The 17,133-nt window shown below is 44.0% G+C and overlaps 1 protein-coding gene across 1 annotated transcript in view; it reads left to right on the top strand.

Annotated features, from left to right (window-relative positions):
- Positions 1 to 17,133, top strand: part of LOC137040047 (SLAM family member 5-like) — a 90,948-nt gene that overhangs the window by 42,837 nt on the left and 30,978 nt on the right. The window lies entirely within an intron of this gene.

Raw genomic sequence — 17,133 nt, forward strand, 5'->3', positions numbered from 1 at the left:
ATTGAACACAACAGCGCAAGCGCTAGAAGTAAATAAAACGTTCAACGTTAGTGCATTCACACAGTTCCCAGTTCCCTGCCTTGAGCAAGATAAACTTTAATTTCCCAATTTTTAAATGCTATTTATTTCTCAACCATTATCTCAAGAAGAGGAATCAGTCCATTATCACCCTTTTCGCTGTTTCTTTTTAAATAGCCTTCAAAATATAATCTGCGCGGCGCTGTATTTTCGTCCTGCTCCCGCTATTCCGCACCGCACCATTCCGCTCGCGCAAAATTCACTTCGTGCTCACCCGCTATAAATTATTTTATTCCCGACCCAGCTAAATTTAGATTTTGTTTCCAGAATCTATCTTTTAAATTTCCCTTACAGAAAGAGAGACACTGGATAGGAATTGTCCGTGCAATCATTTATTTTTCTTACAGCCTAGGCTGTAGCCTATGTCAACACTGTAACTAAAACAAATAATAGAAAAATAGGCTAAATCAAATGTGACATCTGTCACTCAGAATTATAAGAAAGAATACAAACAAACGAAAACTGCTGACTTAGCTACTAAAATAAAGGTTTATATATATATATATATATATATATATATATATATATATATATATATATATATATATATATATATATATATTAGGGGTGTAACGGTTCACAAAATTCACGGTTCGGTTCGATACGATACACTGGTGTCACGGTTCGGTTCGGTACGGTTCGGTATGTTTTAGATACAGCAAAAAGAAAAAATTGGCAGAAATTACCTTTTTTTTATTATTATTTTATTAAAACTAACAAAGTATGATTTTTTGTTGTTGTATGATTTTACCCATCTTCTATGTAGTTACAGGAATAAGATATTAGCTCTTTACATTAGCGTGTGCGGTGCGTGTTGCGTTGCGTGTGTTGCAGGAGCCCCACACCCTGTAGTGCTTTACATATGCTGGGTTTGCAGTCCGCAACTGATCCGCTGTTGCATATCACAAACACAGCATTTATTCATTATTTTTTATTTAAAATCCAAAAGTTTTTACTGAACATGCCTCGTCAGAATTCCAATTTTCTTTGTTTACTCTTTAATAGAAGTCAGGTTACGTAGCCTACTACATTTAAACAACATTTTATTAAATTTATTTATTCATATTTATATACTTTAGATTTAGCTCACACAAGTGGCAAAACATTTAAACATAGTTTATAGCCTTAAATCACAAACATTTTAAATTAGAAACTTACAATAGCCTATTCAAAAACAGCCTTTCTTTCGTTTTTACACCCTTTTAAAAGAAATCCTGCAGGTCAAAAAGAACTTTGCTTTTCACCTCCAAGAAAGTACGAGTGCTCTCCATTATGGCACATTTTTTTTAACCTGCCAGGTAAGGTGTCGTTTTGTTGCTTTACTTGAGAAAAAAAAAGCCATGTGTTGACTTTGAAACAAGAGTATATTTTAAATGAGATGCATCTGTGGTGAAATTACTAGATTTTTGCGTCAGTACATGTTTATTTTAATGCGAACAATGTTCTACCACTTTAATGCAGCAACGCAGCGCAGCAAAAATAGACTCGGTACGAAAACGATCCGTGCACTGCTGCAGACGCAACGCACCTGGAACGGACTGACGGACAGCACCCGCGTGCAGTGTGAAAGCTGTCATCCGTTAACATGGGTACGGGAAAAAATACGCACCGCACACGCACTGCAGACGGAGTATGTGTGAAACGGGCGTTAGGTCTCATATGCGCGGCTATAAATGACCACTCGCCGCGGTGATGTCTTTTGCCATTTGAATAAGTTGGAAATGTCTGTCTAAATGCTGCGGGGATAGTTTGTGGGATACTTTGTGGCTGTTTCTCCTTTTTATCGTCTTGTTGTCTGCGTAAAGACAACAAGATCGTCTTGTTGTCGGCTTTGATTGACATGACATGAATTATTCCCGCTGCTGTACCATCAGCAAATGCGACATACCGTTGTTTTTTAATCCATCAATCTTGCCAACACCATCATAGCTTACCAAGAATCCAAAGTTCACCCAAACACCAGACCTGTTGGTTATTGGAGGATCTTCTATTTCTGGTTTGTTAAACGCAATAGCCATTTTGCCACGAGCATTCAGCGCGTAGCCTACTGAGTAAGCGAGCACCTGACTGAGCAGCCTAAAACATATTTGGTGTTTTTTTTTTTTTCACTTCGGCGGTGTCAGGGGCATTGCCTGTTATGTCGTTTTGGTTATTGGGCTACCTTGTTGAATGCATATTATTATATTTCACACACTTTTTTATTTTCCAAATCTAATTAGTCCAAGAACCGTTCGGTACATAATGCGTACCGCGTACCGAACCTAAAGCCTCGTACCGAACGGTTCAATACGAATACGCGTATCGTTACACCCCTAATATATATATATATATGAATGAATGAATGAATGAATGAATGAATGAATGTTCACTGACGACGGTCAACGAAACATTGATCCTCCAAAGGCTGAATACGTGGCCGACACAGAACAATTTAAATGGCTAGCTTAATATTTTTTATGCAAGTTATTTGTAAATTAAACGAACTGCTGTCTACGTAGGCTAAATTAAAGAGAAGTGGTTTTTCTAGCTATTGTTTATTTTTGTAATACACGTTCCCTTTCAGTCGGTCACGTTCGACGTACGTCAGAACTGAACCGACGCATGGGATCTTACTTTAGAGACCAATCCTACTTCGAGCATCTAACAACGAGCCAATGAAATTTGGCATGCGATCACGCATTCCACGCTCCGCCCCGCAGCGCGGGTATAAAACAGGAAGTGGAATGATAGATCAGCGCTTACTACTTCGGAGCCGAGCAGTGCTTACTGTTTCCTACGAAGAGTGTCTGACTACGAGTCAAAGAGTGTTGAGTGAGAGAGTCTGCCAGTGCGGGTGATACGGCGCATCAGTGAGAGACCGTCTGATCAGTGATCAAGCGATCTAAAGGAGCTTGTTGGTTCGCTGAGCGTTTCCCATACAAACTGTTGGTTCGCTGAGCGTTTCCCATACAAACTGTTGGTTCGCTGGGCGTTACACACACACAAATACACATCACTGAGAGCTCACACAGGCTTGCAGAACGAACTGTGTGGAGCCGCGGTCATCTCCCTGAGTGCTTCAGCACACTAAAAGAGCAGCTTTCCATTCACAAAAGAGCAACACGGTTTGACCCTGCGTCTTTTTCAAGATGTCATTCAAACCGTGTATTCCTGGTATGCAACTGTTTCCTGTCCTCTTTGACGGCCACGAGCGCATGTGAGATTGCGATCGTGGGTGATTCATGTTCTGGTAAAAGAACATGGTCACGTCGGCGCGTTGTTCGTCTCCCCCTTCTCATAAAGGGCTCGAGTGTTCAGCGCGCGTGTGCCGTCGAGCGGCCGGCTGACAGCGGTGGTTGTCACAACAACCGGCGCGCGTCAGTCGGCGCTCTAGATGCGCGGCCGAGACTATGAAACCTCAGATGGGGTCGAGTCCCTTCGCCTATCCCCCGATCTAGTTCATTTCTAGTGTTACTGGAAAAGGGCTACTTTGGCTGATAAGCGCTGGTGGCCTGAGGATTACAGTGGGGATTCCCCGCCGGGTAAATCCCCTCGGGCCCCCACTCCTCTATCGCATCAAAAGCATGCTGAGACTCTGTTCGTGGGTGGTACGGATTCTCTCATGAGAACACGACCACGTCAGGGCATTGTTCGCCTTGCCTTCTTCATAGAGGCTTGAGCGCTCAGTGCGCTGTGTGCCGTTCTGACGGCCACGTTCACTGTCTCGCATGCCTGCTGGTAGTTGAAGGTGGAATCGCTGATCCTAAAGAGAAAAGGGCTTAGTGTTTCATTTTTGGCTCTGGCAGAGGACAGATGTCAGTTGCTGCATCGGAGAGAGGGAAATATGGAGGGTCAAAAGGGCCAAAAATGAGACAAAAAAAAAAAAAAAAAAAAGTATCATTGTTTTCCCTCTCTCACTGCCCTCTGCCCTGCACGCACGAGGGTAGTCCCAGCCCAGGGGTTGTGCAGGAACTGCGTGCGGTGTTGGACCTCGCCCTATGGGTGACGAAAATCACTGCACGCTCCCTGGGTCAGGCGATGTCCACACTAGTGGTCCAGGAATAGGGGGCTAACCTGGCAGATATGCGCAAGAAAAGCCTGTCTGTCGGGCTGGCCTCCTCGGCGGCACCATCGAGAACTTTGCCCAGCAGTTCTTGGTGGCCAAGAGCAGACGGAGGCGTTGCACCAGGGTGCCGACGACCAGCTGCTCGGTCGTCGGTCGCAGCGCCTCTGCCGGCTCGTCACCGAGGGCATCCCCTCCTGCGTCCGCCTCCACCCTGCTAGAGCCGAGCAGCAGCCTCCACTGGAGGAGCAGGGTGCCGGACGCGAGGGACGCCCAACCCGTCCAGGGCCCGCTAACCGGCAGGCAAGCGCAAGGGGACGCGGCCCTGAGACGGGCCGGCTAGGGAGAACAGGAGCTGCTCGGGGGAGACGATGTTCGCATCCCCCTCCCCCCCCCCCCCCCCGGAGGAGGACCGGGGGGCCCTGACTGGTTTCGGTTCTGCCACTGGCTCTCCGGAGACCAGCGGTACCCACATTTTAAGAGCAGTTTCCTCTCTCTCTGGGCCCCAAGAGGGTCAGGTTGGCAGTGTGCGACGCCCACGGGCCTTGTCACTCCTTTCCTACCCTCCCGTCGCCAGGGGGCAGTTGTGTGGGCCTCGAGGACGCCCCTGGGCCTTCTCACCCACACACTTCCTCTCTCGTGAGCACTCAGTCAACACTCCGGGCCGCCCACGGGCCTCCCGGGTCGGGGCTGAGTGCTTCACTTCCCTGCCTCCGGGCAGTGGGCAGCAGAGTGGGCTCCGAGGACGCCTCCGGGCCTTCTCACCCACTCTCTGTCCAAACCAGGAGTGCTCAGGCAACACTTCGGGCCGCCTCCGGGCCTCCTGAGTCGGGCCAGAGTACTCCGCTTCGCTGCCCCACCCCGGGCACGTCTGTGGTGCGGTTGGTCCCGCTTGGTCTCTGGGGGCCTGGCTAGGTCTCCCCGGGCCTCCTGAGTCGGGCCAGAGTACTCCGCTTCGCTGCCCCACCCCGGGCACGTCTGTGGTGCGGTTGGTCCCGCTTGGTCTCTGGGGGCCTGGCTAGGTCTCCCCGGGCCGTCTCGCTGGCTCATCCGTACCATCAGACTCGGCTACGCGATTCAGTTTGCGCGCCGGCCGCCCAAGTACAGGGGCATCCTCTTCACCTCCGTGCGAAGCAGCGTTGCTCAGGTCTTGAGGTCAGAGATCGAGGTCCTACTGGCGAAGGACGCGATCGAGCCGGTTCCTCCAGCCGATATGAAGACGGGGTTCTACAGCCCCTACTTCATTGTGCCCAAGAAGGGGGTGGGTTACGACCAATCCTGGACCTGCGAGTTCTGAATCGGGCCCTGCACAAGCTCCCGTTCAGGATGTTGACGCAGAAACGCATTTTCCAATGCATCCGTCCCCAGGATTGGTTTGCAGCGATCGACCTGAAGGATGCGTACTTCCGTGTGTCTTTCTCCCTCAACACAGACCGTTCCTACGTTTGGCGTTCGAGGGGAAAGCATATCAGTACAAGGTCCTGCCCTTCGGGCTGTCCCTGTCGCCCTGCGTCTTTACGAAGGTCGCGGAGGCAGCCATTGTTCCGCTCTGAGAACGCGGCGTTCGGATTCTCAACTACCTCGACGATTGGCTGATCCTAGCCCAGTCGAAGGACCAGTTGTGCGAACACAGGGACTTGGTGCTCAGTCACCTCAGCCAGTTGGGCCTTCGGGTCAACCGAGAGAAGAGCAAACTCTGTCCTACACAGAGGATCTCTTATCTCGGTATGGAGCTGGACTCGGTCAACCGGACTGCGCGCCTCTCTGAGGAGCAAGTCCAGTCGGTGTTGAACTGCTTGAATATGTTCAAGAGCAGGACAGCGGTCCCACTGAAATTCTTTCAGAGGCTCCTGGGGCATATGGCATCTGCAGCCGCGGTCACGCCGCTCGGATTGCTTCATATGAGACCGCTTTAACACTGGCTCAATGGCCGAGTCCCGAGGTGGGCGTGGCAGAGCGGTCAGTACCGGGTCCCAGTGACTCCTTACTACCGCCAAACCTTCAGCCCGTGGTCCAACACTTCGTTTCTCCGGGCCGGGGTGCCCCTAGAACAAGTGTCCAGGCATGCTGTGCTATTCACAGATGCCTCCGCCACCGGCTGGGGGGCCACGTACAACGGGCATGCAGTTGCTGGTCTGTGGACGGGGCCGCAATTGCATTGGCATATCAATTGCCTCGAGTTCTGGCAGTACACTTGGCACTCCGCCGCCTCAAGGGGCCGCTGCGTGGCAAGCATGTACTGGTCCGTACGGACAGCACCACGGCCGTTGCGTACATCAACCGTCAGGGTGGTCTACGCTCCCGTCGTTTGCTCCAACTCGCCCGCCACCTCCTCCTGTGGAGTCAGAAGCAGCTGAGGTCGCTTCGGGCCATTCATGTCCCTGGTGTGCTGAACCAGACAGCCGACGAGCTCTCTCGTCAGCCGACACCTCCGGGAGAGTGGCGACTCCACCCCCAGGCGGTCCAGCTGATATGGGACCAGTTCGGAGCCGCACAGGTCGACCTGTTTGCCTCTCCGGACTCGACCCATTGCCAGTGGTACTATTCCCTGACCGGGGGTACCCTCGGCACAGATGCACTGGCGCACAGCTGGCCCCGGGACCTACGCAAGTATGCGTTTCCCCCAGTGAGCCTTCTTGCACAGACACTGTGCAAGGTCAGGGAGGACGAGGAGCAGGTCTTGTTAGTTGCGCCGTATTGGCCCAACCGGACCTGGTTCCCGGAACTCACACTCCTCGCGACAGCCCTCCTTGGCCGATTCCCCTGAGGAAGGACCTTCTTTCTCAGGGACGGGGCACGCTATGGCACCTGCGTCCAGACCTCTGGAATCTTCATGTCTGGTCCCTGGACGGGACGCGGAGGTTCTAGATGGACTACCACAAGCGGTCGTAGATACCATCGCTTCAGCTAGAGCCCCCTCTACGAGGCGCCTCTATGCTCTGAAGTGGAACCTGTTCGTTGAGTGGTGCGCTTCCCGCCGGGAAGACGGGAAGGTGTTCGATCAGTGTCGTGCTTTCCTTCCTGCAAGACGGGTTGGAGAGAAGGCTGTCTCCCTCCACCCTCAAGGTATATGCTGCAGCAATAGCAGCGTACCATGATGTAGTAGAAGGTAAGTCCGAGGGGAAGCACGACCTAATCGTCAGGTTCCTCAGAGGTGCGAGGAGACTAAATCCTCCTCGTCCATCCTCGATACCCTCTTGGGACTTAGCTCTAGTGCTCAGAGCACTTCAGAGCCCTCCCTTCGAGCCTTTGGCGTCTTGTGAGCTTAAGATCTTGTCAATGAAGACAGTGCTCCTGACGGCATTGGCCTCGATCAAGAGGGTAGGGGACCTGCATGCACTTTCGGTCAACGAATCGTGCCTAGAGTTCGGGCCAGGTAACTCTCACGTTGTCCTGAGACCCCGGCCCGGATATGTGCCCAAGGTTCCTACCACTCCCTTCCGGGATCAGGTGGTGAACCTGCAAGAGCTGCCTTCGGAGGAGGCAGACCCAGCCCTGGCTTTGCTGTGTCCGGTCCGCGCCCTTCGCGCTTACGTTGACCGGACCCAAAGCCTTCGGACCTCAGAGCAACTCTTCGTCTGTTACGGAGGCCAGCAGAAGGGAAAGGCTGTCTCCAAGCAGAGGTTAGCCCACTGGATAGTGGATGCTATAGTCTTGGCCTACCAGTCCCAAGAGGTGCCTTGCCCGTTCGGTGTAAGAGCTCACTCCACTCGGAGTGTTGCTTCTTCCTGGGCGCTGGCTCAAGGCGCCTCGCTGACAGACATAAGTAGAGCTGCGGGCTGGGCGACACCTAACACGTTTGCTAGATTCTATAGCTTACGTGTAGAGCCGGTATCTTCCCGCATCCTCGCCCCCAGTGGCCAGGAGCGTTAAGTGCCCGTTCTAAGTGTCGGCTTGCGAAACGCCACTCCCGCCCTCTGGGCCGGATACGTGCGTCTATTGTCTCCAGTTGTGTTCCCCGGGAAACCGGCTAACCCTGTCGAGCTCCTCCGTCACCCCTCCGGTGTCAGACGTTGCGGACCGTCTGACGCCAGGCCTGCACCCGTATGCTTGTGAAACGTGGCTGTAGGCTGGGTTCCATATGTAGCGGTTCCCTCACGGCAACCCCATATGTGTATTCTTCCACGGTACCAGCTACCCTTCGGGCTAGCCCCGTGTCTTTCCCTCGACAGAGCCCGCTCTGTCGTCTCTGGGCGTGTTCTTTCCCCCCTTCAATCAGGCTGGAACCACCCCAGAGACTGCCATATGTTGCACTACCCTGCCAGGTTAGTCCTTATGTGTATTCTGCCACCTCTCCTTCCCTGAAGGACGTGGCCCCGCAGCGTACCCTCTCTCTCAAGAACGAGGTAGGCACGCTTTCCCAGCGTTATCCAATAGTCATTCTGAGTGGGTCTTGCAGAAACAGCAGTGACTGTACTCCCTGCTTGGAGCCCTGACTTCCGTACCATACTAGACGGTGCAGTGCGCTCAAGCAGGACGCTGGAAGGGCCAGCATCCTGGCGTTTTCCATAGGGATCCCATTCGTCGGTTCAGTTCTGACGTACGTCGAACGTGACCGACTGAAAGGGAACGTCTCGGTTACGTATGTAACCCTTGTTCCCTGAAGGAGGGAACGGAGACGTACGTCCCGTCGCCAGATGCTGTGCTTCCGCTGGGAGTCCGGTCACCTTTCGGCTCCTCAGCAGGAAAAGCGCTGATCTATCATTCCACTTCCTGTTTTATACCCGCGCTGCGGGGCGGAGCGTGGAATGCGTGATCGCATGCCAAATTTCATTGGCTCGTTGTTAGATGCTCGAAGTAGGATTGGTCTCTAAAGTAAGATCCCATTCGTCGGTTCAGTTCTGACGTACGTCTCCGTTCCCTCCTTCAGGGAACGAGGGTTACATACGTAACCGAGACGTTATAATTTGTAGCTACATTAAACACATTTATGTTTATACATATATTTTCTTGTCATGTAATTTAAAATGTGTAAATGAAAATAAATTGGTCTATTAGCCTACGTAGGCTTTTTACAACTATAGCCTATTTATAGACCAATAAAATAACTTAAGTTTAACATTAGAAACAACAAATTTTTATTATCAGCCAAACCAGAAGAAAACCCTTTTCTACACTTTCATTGCGCTGAGCGGGAGAAGCTGGAGATGGACCGGGATGGGGAATAATGCACAATAGAGACTCTTGTAAGGCCTGAGCGGGACATCATCTTCTGGGATGAGCAGGGCATATTTCCACTGTCCGCAGCTTTGCGGGGCCGAATCGGTCGACGGCTGCATGGCATGCCATAAAAAATGCATCTGAGATGATGAGTTGAATAAAAATAAGTAGGCCTACTTAAAAAAAAAAAAAAACTTGGACGTATATAGGCTAAATGTATTGTAACAGTTACATTTAACATAAGAAATAAACTGTTAACTAATATTTGCAATTTGACCATATTTAACCGGCTACATATTTACATGCTTATGGTCCAGCCCATCGTCGCAGGCTTTGAAGCATGTCAAAACCCAATAAAAGCTCAAAAAAGTATATATATATATATATATATATATATATATATATATATGCTCCATTTCTCTTTTTAAAATCTCCTCACGAACGTCCGCTGTCAGTTGTCAGAACCTGCTAGTCCATTAACGACGCTTGGTTCATTGTTGCCAAGTCTGGAATGGGGTTGCATTTAGGCTACTGTTGCTTTGGGGTGTTTGTAGCCTATAGTCCACAGGTTAAGTTGTCTTTACTTAAGCAATATTTCTACTGCCCGCGCCCCGCATTTTGGGATATTTTGGCCCATTCTGGCTGTGATTCCGATACTTTTGAATAACAATTGGAGGGGTTTTATTATTCAGACCTGGCAACCCTGTCCCTCGGTTCGCCCTTCGTGCACTTCGTGCACTTTGAAGGCGTGGCCTGGTCTGGCCTTCGAAGTGCATGGCCTTCGAAGTGCGCACCCTTCACTTTGGGACACAGCTTGTGTGTGTTTGATACAAATACCTCCCTTGGTCCGGCCCCTTTGACATTTGCCAGAACCGTGGTATGAAGGTATTTTTGGTGCAAAACAACTGAACATGCTAGAGTGAAATTTGTATCTGTAGAGCATATCCACACATGTGTATCAATACATTTAAAGTCACAGAGAAAAATATTTTAGGAGTTGTAAACTTGTAGATTTTTTCCCTCTCTTACAAACACTACAACAGTTACACCTTCACACATTCTTCACTGCAGGAGCACAAATCCTATTCTACGAATCACACATGAAGAAACTCATACGCTCACATTTTTGCAACAGTTGCTGCAGTGCATCTGGTGCATAACGCCCGTATAAAAAATGTGAAGTCACGGACCAAAGAAAAGTAAAGCATTTGTGACCAAATATTCTACAAGTGTTTAACTCTCACTGCATGGATTCACATTTTAATTCGCGGATGTGCAAAATTTGTCCGTGACTGCGTTTTGCACCAGATGCACTGCAGCAACTGTTGCAAAAGGTGAGCGTAGGCCAATAGTTTCTTCGTGTGATTCGTGGAATAGGATTTATTCTACGAAAGTTTACAACTCCTAAAATATTTTTCTCTGTGGCTTCAAATTTATTGATACACATATGTGGATTGGGAGGATTGTAGATAAACATGGAGAATTCGGTATAGATTAAAGAAGTCTGATAATCCAAGGAATTCTTGTGCCATCGTATTTTTTATTGTTGTGCAAAGTTAAGTGACAGCACAACACACACGTGTGCAGTTGTTTCCAAATATACCTTCATGCAGGTGGCCAATACTTGGCCTTCAAATGTCCCTGCTGAAAAAAACAATAGAAACCATCACAGAATTTGTAATGGTTTTAATGGTTATATTGGAAACTGTATTGGTTTTAATGGAAACTGTAATGGTCCTAGTGGGTCTCTATTGGTAATTTGCTTTCTTCAATTGGTGCCATGTGTATGCCTATTTGTCTTTATTAGTTTTAATGGAAACTGTAATGGTTCTAGTGGGTCTCTATTGGTAATTTGATTTCTTCTATTGGTGGCATGCATTGTCTATTGGATACCATTAAGGACCAATAGAACACTTTTGGCAAGTTTTAGTTTACATGTTGATATCTACTGGACACCAGTATAAACCATTAGGACTCCAATAAATGTAGTGGTTTCTTTAGTTTGATAATAATGACTTAATTGTGTACACATAATGAAGGCTAGATGCAGATCTTATTTTTTTTTTTTTTTTTTTTTTTACAAATATTACAGCACAAACTAGACACGCAAATAAATTAACTTTTTGCTCATTCACTCTAAAAAAAAAAAAAGGTTCTTCAGTGGTTCTTCAGTGGTTCTTCAGCGGTTCTTTAGGGTGGTTAAGGTGCTATATAGCACCACTGTCATCATAAATCAAATTTTAAAAAGCCCCTCTAGTTTCTGTCTTTCTTTTAGTTTTTTAATTTAGTTGGGGAATTGATTACAAAACAACATTAAATAAAATAATAATATTCACATGAAGTTAACATGCATGGTTTCAACCTTTTTGGCCCAAAGGCCCCCAAATCAAATATATTTGAGCCCTCAAACACAACACTTTTTGACCCCAGCAAAGTGATTCAAAACAGCTTTTTGCCATTGGTATTAAAAATTAAGCTAATGAATATGGGGCCTGCCCAACTTTTTAAAATTAAAACACATTAGGTATTCAATACACACAAATTATAACAGTAGGCGGCTACCAAATCAAATCCACACTTGAACCATTTTCAAATCATCACCCATACATCGCTTATTAATAGCCAATACATTATAAATAAAAATTATAAAAAACCTCTTGGAAAAAAAAATTCTCTGCTGGAAACTGATTTCACTTTATCACACCACTATAAAATGTTATTTACAGCGCCAAAACAAAGTTATCTTAATTATATTTTATTTAAGTATAATATTTTATACTTAATTTACTTAATTTTATTTTAATTTTATGTTTTGTTCATTTGTGTAGTCTAGCTTTAATAACATATTATGATGTCCAAATGAACAAAACATAAAAATAAAATTATATATATATATATATATATATATATATATATATATATATATATATATATATATATATATATATATATATATATATATATATATATATATATATATATATATATATATATATAAACGCGCCAATCAGATGTACGCCGTTTGTGCGCGAGCGGTCCTACTCGAGAAACTGCGTCATTTGTGTCGTTGCTCGTTGGACCTTTGGAGCCGGCGTCGTTATGAAGAGAGACTGAGGAGAGAGAAATAATCTTGCCCAGGTGAGTGTCATACCTCCAACTGTCACATAAAAATGCTATTAAAGTTGAGTTCCTTGTTAGGGGGACATTTTGTTGCTATTTTAAAATGTTGTACCGTGTTTTGAGTAATGTTAGCGTCACTTTCACTTTTATATTGTAACACAAAAAGCAAAAGAACAACACTGAAGAACCCAATGTCTCACAACCCACATAATGACTCATACTTATAACATTCAAAACCATCACTGCGTCATTCTAAGACCAAGCCTACTTCAAACAGCAATAACTATTTATGCCATAGTATGCTAAATGAAACATAGGTCGTTATGGGAAAAAATATAGTAACAACGGTCTTACCTGGCACGAAAAATAGGCACCAAGTGAGAATAACAAATATCTTCATTTTCATCACCTTTTCCACAGATAAACCAGTGCCGCATTTTTATCCACATAGCCTACTATGCCTTTGAAAGAGCAATGAAAGCGAAAGCAAAGCTCGAAGATTAATAACATTTTGTCATAAACAAAACAGCAGAGCTTGATTCGCGGATCAGCTGCCGTCAGCAGTAGTCTAGAGAGTGGAGGCTGGAGGAGTGAATTCAGCGCAGTAGGCTAAAGCCTACGCACTAATTTTAATCATCGTGCAAAACGCAAAAATTTGTTTGATATGATAGCCTACACATTTTAATGGCGTGTAAATAATACGCGCGTACCCATACCAATAACCCTACCCAAGGCGTATATGCACGTAAAAACTAGTTTTTGCGTATAAATAGCACTCTAAATACAATTCGTGCATTTGCATGAAGTTCTCTTTTCTCGTCAGACACCATACGAGATCGAAGCCCAGATAGCATGGTGACATTGATTCAATGTTGAAATTCCATCAGAATCATCATTTTGGTTGAGGTTGAAATTTCAATGCTAAGTAATATTGGATCAATGTTGAAAATTCAATGCTAACACCATACTGGACCAATGTTGAAAATTCACTGCTAAATAATATTGGATCAATGTTGATAATTCCATGCTTTTCAGTGTTGAAAAGACAAACATTGAATCAATGCTGATGTTTGGTCATCTTAATTCTCCACCGGTGAGGCTTACGGTCAATCTATCTGTCACATTATTCAACATGTTAAGGCAAGTCCAAATCAATTGGCTACATTTGTGTGAATGTGAGCACATTTATTATCCTCAAAGGATACGATGAGTACACCAACGAGTGTGTGGATTAACAAAGAATACATAAATGTAAATTGTGTAATTCTAAGCCTTTCTTTAAATTTTTCTGGAAAAGTTAAAATTGTATGCGTGTTTGATTTCTGACTCTTCCAATAAAAAAGCTGTAAAAACTATGAATCTTTTTAAAAGGTATTATTTTCCTGCTTACTGGCATGTAATGTTGTCATTCTGTGTTTCATGTTATTATAATAAAAAATGTAAAAAAACAAAAAAAACAAAAAACAAAGAACTTCTACCATAAATTTAGTCTATCAGTTTGAAATAAATAAAAATGTAGCCTATTATTATTATTGAAATCATGTAGAATGTACATGCATTTCATTATTTATCTAAAGAATACAGAGTTAATAAAGAATTTAGAATATGTGTCCCTATCAGGTCCCTATCGAATGCGCCACAATCCAATCCAGCAGGTGGCGGTAATGCACCTTCAAGATATCCACCAATCAACCAAAGCAAGCGCAGCTGAACAGACTTCAATCGCGAAAAAGACACAGGACAACGACCATGTTTTTTAGAGGTAAGTGGCCTACAAAAATATAATTATAAAATTCATCTCAATTTTAAAGTCAGAGTGAACTGCAATGTTAATACTAGTCACATGAGCGCCCTCGTAAGTTACACAACCAATGGCCAGGATAATCTTAATACATTGAGTTTCAGTTTGTTTTTCACCAAACCATATCATATTTGTAATCTTTTTTTTTCTTAAGATTGGCATATACACTGTGAATTGCGCAAATTCTGACTCGTGCAACTCTTTTTTTTTTTCTTTTTTTTTTTTTGAAACGGTGCTGCACATGCATTCATTGACTTGTGAGTCGATCCTATTTGATTCATTTGGATTTTGAGACCATATAGGATCAACTCACAAGTCAATGAATGCATCAATGCGCGGCGCGGATCCACAAACGTATCTTGCTCGTTGCACACAGATGAATCATTTAGAATCATCCTATATTTGTCCAGTGTATACACGATAGGCGATCGGATGGTTAGATGAATTTCTGGCTTGTCAGTAATTGTGTTCGCCACTCGTGAGAGTATCTCACAGCTGAAGCAGAACTAGAACTGATTGACCTGTTAGCGCGGTGAGGGGAAATCAGCTCGTAGCTCTGCGTCAGCTGTGAGAAATCATCACGAGAGCAGATCACAATGACATCATTACAGTTTAATCTTTAATGCAGTAAGAAAAAAAGAAAAGAGTGAGATCTTTAAGTTCTGTATAGCTATATCAAACTACAGACATTTAGTAAACAGTTGTGCCTCCAGTTCGTGTCGTAAATGGAAAAAAAATCTCTTCCAAACCACCATGTAGCCTATACAGCTCCTCTTTTATTTTCTTAATTTAGCTATTTGGTCATTCATTTACTTGTTTCATTTTCACACTTTATTTATTTACTATTAAATACAATAATATTATTAGATAAAACAACGGATATATTCACTTTGATTTTTCATTCATTGTGTGTCTGCAGGTCCTTTAAAGTCTATACTAAAATGCATTAAATAGTCCTGAATTTAATGTTACTGTTTTAACTGGGATATCAAGATTTTGATCAAATTTCAAGTTTCACTTCATTTTGTAGTAGGCTATATTTGTAATGTATAATTAATCACATTTCCAAATATTTACTAACTTCTTGTTGTTTTAGATGCCGTGAATGCTGATAATAAGAGGCATCAGAGTTTATCTTTGCTGGGACGGTGCAAAACTGTCTCAATTACAACCTGAAAGGCTTCGGGACATTGATCATGGTGGAAACCCCGGAGTTTGGAGTATTTTATTCTTTCTTCTACCTTCTTTCTTTCAGTAGTACTGTGTCATTTCTGTATTTATTGGCAAGTTTACATTTGTATTTACTTCCATTTTGCAGATGCAAGTTGTCATGTTTTTTCAGGCTCTTCTCATTTGTGTCATAAATTCAGATGTAATTGTTTTAAGTCAATGTGAGATTTCCTGTTGGAACTGTTGGGCATAAATAAAGACATTTGCATCTAAACTGAAGGATGTTGTTTAATTTGAGTGACTTTTTAATGCAAAATCATATCGACTGCAGCCACACATGGTCTCTGATTAAAATGAATAAAATAACGAGACAAATTAACTGTTATAGAATCCTGCTGTACATAAAGCAAGATTGATCTATTTTTCATTGTTGAAATAACATTATTTCCCGGTGCAAACCTGATGAAAAATCAATGTTATATTTCAATATTGATTCAATGATATTTTGATTGATGCATTAACATTGATTCAACATTGATTCACTTAAATAAGTGGTTTAATTTTAGTTGGAAAACTATTGATTTTAAGCCCATCTTGATCTATTTTTCATCATTGAAATAACATTATTTCAGGGTGCAAACCTGATGAAAAATCAACATTCTCAACATTGACATCTCAACATTGATTCAATGATATTTTAGTTGATGCATTAACATTGATTCAACGCTGATTCACTGTTTGTCTGCTATCTGGGAGCGGATTGCGTGTGATACTTTAATACAGACGTGGAAATATAGCAACAATAAAAAAAAGGCTTTCCTAGAGATCAAGTTTGAGGAGTAATGCACCTGATAAATGAGATCACGAGTTAGAACTGTAAACGTGTGAGCCAGGGATGAGATGGTTAGATGTTCAGCTGGCGTCTCACTTCATAAAGTTTACCTTCCTGAGACCTGGAACTTCGACTCAGTGAGATTTTCAATGACATTTTGAAGACAATTGGGACTTAAAATTTGCCACGACATTTTATAACACGAGCACGCGCACACCTGTCCCACCTGTCCCACCTGTCCCACCCACTTTTAAACAAAACAAAAACAAAGGCACCGATTCTTGCTATGACCCGAGGAGTTAAGACAGACCTGAAATGGGTATTTTCAGCTAAAAATATGGTTTGATCTGTTGGGTGGGCAAACAGATTGTGCATTACCTGGATGTTTTGTTCATGTCAATTGTAAGTGTGTATATTTGAGGAGTCAGTATGTCTTAAATAATTTAAGACCCTCCAAAAAAATACTTTTTGCCCACACAATGATGTAACCAAGATCTAACAGCAGGAGTCAACTGACCAAATAAGGCAGAAATAACATTTAATTCAGCATAATATAATATAAACACAAAACAGAAAAGCTTTTAAAAATTACAGCTGATTATACAATGTGATTATATTGCTAAGAATAGAGTTAAACAGAAAATTGAGTAAAGGTCAAAGGTTTAGTGTGTCAAATGTAGAAGACACACAATGATCACTTTTGATTCAGTGTTAGATTTATTATTTCTGATTATAAACTCTACACAATTATGACACATTTACAGATTATGAGTTAATCATATTTGTTTTAACAGATCTTTCAAGTTTCTTTCCATTGTAAGAAAATACAGGCACTTTTTCCTTGGCTGATGCAGTCAAAGAAAACAGAAAATCTGACATAATTATACAATATTATTATACAGAGCACAAGATGCACAATGATTGTCTTAT

The sequence above is a fragment of the Pseudorasbora parva genome, chromosome 14 (genome assembly GCF_024679245.1).
Source record: "Pseudorasbora parva isolate DD20220531a chromosome 14, ASM2467924v1, whole genome shotgun sequence".
NCBI classification, from domain to species: domain Eukaryota; kingdom Metazoa; phylum Chordata; class Actinopteri; order Cypriniformes; family Gobionidae; genus Pseudorasbora; species Pseudorasbora parva.